This window comes from Schistocerca serialis, unplaced genomic scaffold (assembly GCF_023864345.2).
Source record: "Schistocerca serialis cubense isolate TAMUIC-IGC-003099 unplaced genomic scaffold, iqSchSeri2.2 HiC_scaffold_1417, whole genome shotgun sequence".
In the NCBI taxonomy this organism is placed as follows: domain Eukaryota; kingdom Metazoa; phylum Arthropoda; class Insecta; order Orthoptera; family Acrididae; genus Schistocerca; species Schistocerca serialis.
The window spans coordinates 36,024,238-36,031,565 of NW_026047644.1; positions in this window are offsets into that span (position 1 = coordinate 36,024,238).

The window sequence follows — 7,328 nt, forward strand, 5'->3', positions numbered from 1 at the left end:
GAATTTAATACAAAAGGCACAATGGCGACTTAAGTACAAGAGGACTGACACTCTAACTTTCTATGATTTGAATCTCTCCTGTGAGTCCAGTTTTAGATTCCGATGCTTCACCTCAGGTTTACTGTATCCCATGGACTTTCAAATTGACGATGAAACACAGAAATTGCATCCGAATTTAATACAAATGGCACAATGCCGACTTAAGTACAAGAGGACTGACACTGCCACTTTCAATGATTTGAACCTCTCCTGTGAGTCCAGTTTTAGATTCCGATGCTTCACTTCAGGTTCACTGTATACCTTGCTCCTTCTTATTTACGATAAAACACAGAAATTCCATCCGAAGTTAATACAAAAGGCACAATGACGACTTAAGTACAAGAGGACTGACAGTCTAACTTTCTATGATTTGAACCCCTCCTGTGAGTCCAGTTTTAGATTCCGATGCTTCACTTCAGGTTTACTGTATACCTTTGACCCTCTTATTGACGATGAAACACAGAAATTTCATCCGAAATTAATACAAATGGCGCAATGCCGACTTAAGTACAAGACGACTGACACTCTCACTTTCTATGATTGGAACCTCTCCTGTGAGTACAGTTTTAATTTCCGATGCTTCACTTCAGGTTTACTGTATCCCTTGGACGTTCTTATTGACGATGAAACACAGAAATTGCATCGGAATTAAATTCAATAGGCACAGTGCCGACCTAAGTAGAAAAGGACTAACACTCTCACTTTCTCTGATTTGAACCTCTCCTGTGAGTCCAGTTTTAGATTCCGAAGCTTCACTTCAGGTTTGCTGTATACCTTGCAGCTTCTTATTGACGATGAAACACAGAAATTGCAACGGAATTTAATTCAAAAGGCACAATGCCGTCTTAAGTACAATAGGACTGACACTCTCACTTTCTATTTTATGAACCTCTCCTGTGATTCCAGTTTTAGATTCCGATGCTTCACTTCGGGTTTACTGTATCCCTCGGACCTTCTAATTGACGATGAAACACAGAGTTTGCATCCGAATTTAATTCAAAGGTACAATGCCGACTTAAGTACGAGAGGACTGACACTCTAACTTTCTATGATTTGAACCTCTCCTGTGAGTCCAGTTTTAGATTCTGATGCTTCACTTCAGGTTTACTGTATCCCTTGGACCTTCTTATTGACGGTGAAACACAGAAATTGCATCCGAATGTAATACAAAAATCACAATGGCGACTTAAGTACAAGAGGACTGACACTCTCACTTTCTATGATTTGAACATCTCCTGTGAGTCCAGTTTTAGATTCCGACGCTTCACTTCTGGTTTACTGTATCCCTTGGAACTTCTTATTGACGATGAAACACAGAGATTGCATCGGAATCATATTCAAAACGCACAATGCCGACTTAAGTAAAAGAGGACTGACACTCTCACTTTCTATGATTCGAACCTCTCCTGTGAGGTCAGATTTAGATTCCGATGCTTCACTTCAGGTTTAATGTATCCCTTGGACCTTCTTATTGACGAAGAAACACAGAAATTGCATCGGAATTAAATTTAAAATGCAAAATGCCGACTTAAGTACAAGAGGACTGACAGTCTAACTTTCTATTATTTGAACCTCTCCTGTGAGTCCAGTTATAGATTCCGATGCTTCCTTTCAGGTTTACTGTATACCTTTGACCTTCTTATTGACGATGAAACACAGAAATTTCATCCGAATTTAATACAAATGGCACAATGCCCACTTATGTACAAGAAGACTGACACACTCACTTTCTATGATTTGAACCTCTCCTGTGAGTCCAGTTTTAGATTCCGATGCTTCACTTCAGGTTTACTGTATACCTTGCACCTTCTTATTGACGATGAAACACAGAGTTTGCATCCGAATTTAGTACAAACGGCACAATGCCGACTTAAGTACAAGAGGACTGACACTCTAACTTTCTATGATTTGAACCTCTCCTGTGAGTCCAGTTTTGGATTCCGATGCTTCACTCCAGGTTACTGTATCCCTTGGACCTTCTTATTGACGATGAAACACAGATATTGCATCAGAATTTATTACAAATGGCACAATGCCGACTTAAGTACAAGAGGGCTGACACTCTCACTTTCTATGATTCGATCCTCTCCTGTGAGGTCAGATTTAGATTCCGATGCTTCACTTCAGGTTTACTGTATCCCTTGGACCATCTTATTGACGATGAAACACAGAGTTTGCATCCGAATTTAATACAAAAGGCACAATGGCGACTTAAGTACAAGAGGACTGACACTTTCACTTTCTATGATTTGAATCTCTCCTGTGAGTCCAGTTTTAGATTCCGATGCTTCACTTCAGGTTTACTGTATCCCATGGACATTCTTATTGACGATAAAACACAGAAATTGCATCCGAATTTAATACAAATGGCACAATGCCGACTTAAGTACAAGAGGGCTGACACTCTCCTTTTCTATGATTCGAACCTCTCCTGTGAGGTCAGATTTAGATTCTGATGCTTCACTTCAGGTTTAATGTATCCCTTGGACCTTCTTATTGACGATAAAACACGGAAATCGCATCCGAATTTAATACAAATGGTACAATGCCGACTTAAGTACAAGAGGACTGACACTCGAACTTTCTATGATTTGTACCTCTCCTGTGAGACCGGTTTTAAATTCTGATGCTTCACTTCAGGTTTACTGTATACCTTGCTCCCTCTTATTTACGATGAAACACAGAAATTCCATCCGATGTTAATACAAAAGGCACAATGACGACTTAAGTACAAGAGGACTGACAGTCTAACTTTCTATGATTTGAACCTCTCCTGTGAGTCCAGTTTTGATTCCGATGCTTCACTTCAGGTTTACTGTATACCTTTGACCTTCTTATTGACGATGAAACACAGAAATTTCATCCGAATTTAATAGAAATGGCACAATGCCGACTTAAGTACAAGAGGACTGACACACTCACTTTCTATGATTTGAACCTCTCCTGTGAGTCCAGTTTTAGATTCCGATGCTTCACTTCAGGTTTACTGTATCCCTTGGACCTTCTTATTGACGATGAAACACTGAAATTGCATCCGAAATTAATACAAAAGTCACAATGGTGACTTAAGTACAAGAGGACTGACACTCTCACTTTATATGATTTGAACCTCTCCTCTGAGTCCAGTTTTAGATTCCGATGCTTCACCTCAGGTTTACTGTATCCCTTGGACCTTCTTATTGACGATGAATCTCAGAAATTGCATCCGAATTTAATACAAATGGCGCAATGCCGACTTAAGTACAAGAGGACTGACACTCTCACTTTCTATGATTCGAACCTCTCCTGTGAGTACAGTTTTAATTTCCGATGCTTCACTTCAGGTTTACTGTATCCCTTGGACGTTCTTATTGACGATGAAACACAGAAATTGCATCGGAATTAAATTCAAGAGGCACAGTGCCGACCTAAGTAGAAGAGGACTAACATTCTCACTTTCTCTGATTTGAACCTCTCCTGTGAGTCCAGTTTTAGATTCCGAAGCTTCACTTCAGGTTTACTGTATACCTTGCATCTTCTTATTGACGATGAATCACAGATATTGCATCGGAATTTAATTCCAAAGGCACAATGCCGTCTTAAGTACAATAGGACTGACACTCTCACTTTCTATGATTTGAACCTCTCCTGTGAGTCCAGTTTTAGATTCCGATGCTTCACTTCGGGTTTACTGTATCCCTCGGACCTTCTAATTGACGATGAAACACAGAGTTTGCATCCGAATTCAATACAAAGGTACAATGCCGACTTAAGTACGAGAGGACTGACACTCTAACTTTCTATGATTTGAACCTCTCCTGTGAGTCCAGTTTTAGATTCTGATGCTTCACTTCAGGTTTACTGTATCCCTTGGACCTTCTTATTGACGATGAAACACAGAAATTGCATCCGAATGTAATACAAAAATCACAATGGCGACTTAAGTACAAGAGGACTGACACTCTCACTTTCTATGATTTGAACATCTCCTGTGAGTCCAGTTTTAGATTCCGGCGCTTCACTTCTGGTTTACTGTATCCCTTGGAACTTCTTATTGACGATGAAACACAGAAATTGCATCGGAATCATATTCAAAACGCACAATGCCGACTTAAGTAAAAGAGGACTGACACTCTCACTTTCTATGATTCGAACCTCTCCTGTGAGGTCAGATTTAGATTCTGATGCTTCACTTCAGGTTTAATGTATCCCTTGGACCTTCTTATTGACGATGAAACAAGAAATTGCATCGGAATTAAATTCAAAAGGCACAATGCCGACTTAAGTACAAGAGGACTGACAGTCTAACTTTCTATGATTTGAACCTCTCCTGTGAGTCCAGTTTTAGATTCCGATGCTTCCTTTCAGGTTTACTGTATACCTTTGACCTTCTTATTGACGATGAAATACAGAAATTTCATCCGAATTTAATACAAATGGCACAATGGTGACTTAAGTACAAGAGGACTGACACTCTCACTTTATATGATTTGAACCTCTCCTGTGAGGTCAGATTTAGATTCCGATGCTTCACTTCAGGTTTAATGTATCTCTTGGACCTTCGTATTGACGATGAAACACAGAAATTGCATCCGAAATTAATACAAAAGTCACAATGGTGACTTAAGTACAAGAGGACTGACACTCTCACTTTATATGATTTGAACCTCTCCTGTGAGGTCAGATTTAGATTCCGATGCTTCACTTCAGGTTTAATGTATCCCTTGGACCTTCTTATTGACGATAAAACACGGAAATCGCATCCAAATTTAATATAAATGGTACAATGCCGACTTAAGTACAAGAGGACTGACACTCGCACTTTCTATGATTTGAACCTCTCCTGTGAGACCGGTTTTAAATTCCGATGCTTCACTTCAGGTTTACTGTATACCTTGCACCTTCTTATTGACGATGAAACATAGAAATTGCATTGGAATATAATACAAAAAGCACAATGACGACTTAAGTAAAAGAGGACTGACACTCAAACTTTCTATGATTTGAAACTCTCCTGTGAGTCCAGTTTTAGATTCCGATGCTTCACTTCAGGTTTACTGTATCCCTTGGACCTTCTTATTGACGATGAAACACAGAAATTGCATCCGAAATTAATACAAAAGTCACAATGGTGACTTAAGTACAACAGGACTGATACTCTCACTTTATATGATTTGAACCTCTCCTCTGAGTCCAGTTTTAGATTCCGATGCTTCACCTCAGGTTTACTGTATCCCTTGGACCTTCTTATTGACGATGAAACACAGAAATTGCAACCGAATTTAATACAAATGGCGCAATGCCGACTTAAGTACAAGAGGACTGACACTCTCACTTTCTATGATTCGAACCTCTCCTGTGAGTACAGTTTTAATTTCCGATGCTTCACTTCAGGTTTACTGTATCCCTTGGACGTTCTTATTGACGATGAAACACAGAAATTGCATCGGAATTAAAATCAAAAGGCACAGTGCCGACCTCAGTAGAAGAGGACTAACACTCTCACTTTCTCTGATTTGAACCTCTCCTGTGAGTCCAGTTTTAGATTCCGAAGCTTCACTTCAGGTTTACTGTATACCTTGCAGCTTCTTATTGACGATGAAACACAGAAATTGCATCGGAATTTAATTCAAAAGGCACAATGCCGTCTTAAGTACAATAGGACTGACACTCTCACTTTCTATGATTTGAACCTCTCCTGTGAGTCCAGTTTTAGATTCCGATGCTTCACTTTGGGTTTACTGTATCCCTCGGACCTTATAATTGACGATGAAACACAGAGTTTGCATCCGAATTTAATACAAAGGTACAATGCCGACTTAAGTACGAGAGGACTGACACTCTAACTTTCTATGATTTGAACCTGTCCTGTGAGTCCAGTTTTAGATTCTGATGCTTCACTTCAGGTTTACTGTATCCCTTGGACCTTCTTATTGACGATGAAACACAGAAATTGCATCCGAATGTAATACAAAAATCACAATGGCGACTTAAGTACAAGAGGACTGACACTCTCACTTTCTATGATTTGAACATCTCCTGTGAGTCCAGTTTTAGATTCCGACGCTTCACGTCTGGTTTACTGTATCCCTTGGAACTTCTTATTGACGATGAAACACAGAAATTGCATCGGTATCATATTCAAAACGCACAATGCCGACTTAAGTAAAAGAGGACTGACACTCTCACTTTCTATGATTCGAACCTCTCCTGTGAGGTCAGATTTAGATTCCGATGCTTCACTTCAGGTTTAATGTATCCCTTGGACCTTCTTATTGACGATGAAACACAGAAATTGCATCGGAATTAAATTCAAAAGGCACAATGCCGACTTAAGTAAAAGTGGACTGACAGTCTAACTCTCTATGATTTGAACCTCTCCTGTGAGTCCAGTTTTAGAATCCGATGCTTATTTTCAGGTTTACTGTATACCTTTGACCTTCTTATTGACGATGAAACACAGAAATTTCATCCGAATTTAATACAAATGGCACAATGCCCACTTAAGTACTAGAAGACTGACACACTCACTTTCTATGATTTGAACCTCTCCTGTGAGTCCAGTTTTAGATTCTGATGCTTCACTTCAGGTTTACTGTATCCCTTGGACCTTCTTATTGATGATGAAACACAGAAATTGCATCCGAATGTAATACAAAAATCACAATGGCGACTTAAGTACAAGAGGACTGACACTCTCACTTTCTATGATTTGAACATCTCCTGTGAGTCCAGTTTTAGATTCCGACGCTTCACTTCAGGTTTACTGTATCCCTTGGAACTTCTTATTGACGATGAAACACAGAAATAGCATCGGAATTTAATTCAAAAGGCACAATGCCGTCTTAAGTACAATAGGACTGACACTCTCACTTTCTATGATTTGAACCTCTCCTGTGAGTCCAGTTTTAGATTCCGATGCTTCACTTCGGGTTTACTGTATCCCTCGGACCTTCTAATTGACGATGAAACACAGAGTTTGCATCCGAATTTAATACAAAGGTACAATGCCGACTTAAGTACGAGAGGACTGACACTCTAACTTTCTATGATTTGAACCTCTCCTGTGAGTCCAGTTTTAGATTCTGATGCTTCACTTCAGGTTTACTGTATCCCTTGGACCTTCTTATTGACGATGAAACACAGAAATTGCATCCGAATGTAATACAAAAATCACAATGGCGACTTAAGTACAAGAGGACTGACACTCTCACTTTATATGATTTGAACCTCTCTTGTGAGGTCAGATTTAGATTCCGATGCTTCACTTCAGGTTTAATGTATCCCTTGGACCTTCTTATTGACGATAA